The sequence below is a fragment of the Aplysia californica genome, unplaced genomic scaffold (genome assembly GCF_000002075.1).
Source record: "Aplysia californica isolate F4 #8 unplaced genomic scaffold, AplCal3.0 scaffold00574, whole genome shotgun sequence".
NCBI classification, from domain to species: Eukaryota; Metazoa; Mollusca; class Gastropoda; order Aplysiida; family Aplysiidae; genus Aplysia; species Aplysia californica.
The window spans coordinates 417,070-418,149 of NW_004797844.1; the positions used below are offsets into that span (position 1 = coordinate 417,070).

The window sequence follows — 1,080 nt, forward strand, 5'->3', positions numbered from 1 at the left end:
TCCCATCCCCAACCAACACCCCTACCCCCACATCTCCATGGTTTTTTTTTGGTTTCCCCTTTGCTAGCCAGAATCATTGCCAACGCCGTTTTTATTCTGATCGACACAATCTACCTCTTTTAGCAGTTGGTTGTTTGTTTTTGGGGTTTTTGGGGGTTTTTTAGATTTATGCTTCTCCCTGGCAATGAACTTAGGCAGGGTCATAACAGAAAGTGGGGAGAAAATGCTCGATTGTACTAACTTCCCCACGCAGGAATCGAACCCTCGTCGTTTGCGTGCAACGGGCAAAGAGCATTGACGTCGTTGCTGGACAAATTAATATAGTTGTTATTCTTGATTGCTGGTTTTTTGTGTGGTTTTTTTTGTTTGTTTGTTGATGCTGATGCTGCTGTTATTGTGTTACTTTTTACTGCTGCTAAATCTGTTGTTGTTTCCACTAGAGGTGGAAGTGGAGGGGGTGGTGTTGGCGAACTGTTCTTCTGTGCCTTTCAGCTCTACGTTACGGAAATGTTTCGTATCGGAGTTACTGGTATGCAAGTACAGTCCAAACTTTCTAAGACAGCCACTCATTGTCGTGGAAGAAAATTACCGTCTCAGACAGGTGGTCGTATGGACAGTGCATGGTATTATACTGTTTAAAAAAATACAAAGGGGAGAGGGGAATGGACAGTGGCCATTTGTACAGGTGATTGTCTTATACAGGTTGCCCTTAGAGCAGGCTTGACTGCATCTGGGCAATGAAACTCCAGGACAGACCTGCGCGCTGACGACGGGTTTCACAATTATGGCGTCACGTTGGTATCCTCCGTGACGTCATGAGGTGCCAGGCAAGACTCGGTTATGACTCAGAGAAAAGACATTATTATCTTTTGCTCCCAATCTCTCCGCGCGGCAGCCAAGCACACTATTCCCCCACCAACAAAATGCACCACCTGTCGTAAATTCCAGGTTCGCCCCGGGATAATAAGACGGGAGAGAGCGAGAAGAAGAAGAAGCGCGCAGAGAAAAAAAAATGTGCTTCAAAGATTGGCGCGTCGATATGGGGGAAGAGAGAGAGAAATGGAGAGAGAGAGAGAGAGA

General features: G+C 46.1%; 1 protein-coding gene across 1 annotated transcript in view; it reads right to left on the reverse strand.

Annotated features, from left to right (window-relative positions):
- LOC101858439 (protein kinase C-binding protein NELL2) overlaps positions 1-1,080 on the reverse strand; it is a gene marked incomplete in the record, with an annotated part of 253,988 nt that overhangs the window by 212,849 nt on the left and 40,059 nt on the right.